The sequence below is a fragment of the Hylobates moloch genome, unplaced genomic scaffold (genome assembly GCF_009828535.3).
Source record: "Hylobates moloch isolate HMO894 unplaced genomic scaffold, HMol_V3 SCAFFOLD_10, whole genome shotgun sequence".
Classification (NCBI taxonomy): domain Eukaryota; kingdom Metazoa; phylum Chordata; class Mammalia; order Primates; family Hylobatidae; genus Hylobates; species Hylobates moloch.
The window spans coordinates 99,888,765-99,889,105 of NW_026652285.1; the positions used below are offsets into that span (position 1 = coordinate 99,888,765).

Consider the following 341-nt stretch of genomic DNA (forward strand, 5'->3'; position numbering starts at 1 on the left):
CCCCCCCCCCCCCCCCCCCTTCCCCCCCCACCCCTCCCCCCCCCCCCCCCCCCCCCCCCCCCCCCCCCCCCCCCCCCCCCCCCTCCCCCCCCCTCCCTCCCCCCTTCCTCCCTCCTCCCTTCCCCCTTCCTCCCTCCTCCCTTCCCCCTTCCTCCCTCCTCCCTTCCCCCTTCCTCCCTCCTCCCTTCCCCCTTCCTCCCTCCTCCCTTTCTCCCTCCCTTTTCCCTTCCTCCCATCCCTCTTCCTCCCTCCTCCCTTTGCCCTTCCTCCCTCCCCCCTTCCTCCCTCCTCCCTTCCCCCTTCCTCCCTCCTCCCTTCCCCCTTCCTCCCTCCTCCCTTCC

At 74.2% G+C, this 341-nt stretch overlaps 1 protein-coding gene across 1 annotated transcript in view; it reads left to right on the top strand.

The window, feature by feature from the left end:
• The window catches only part of TTC16 (tetratricopeptide repeat domain 16), a 22,036-nt gene that overhangs the window by 5,038 nt on the left and 16,657 nt on the right, over nt 1-341 (top strand). The window lies entirely within an intron of this gene.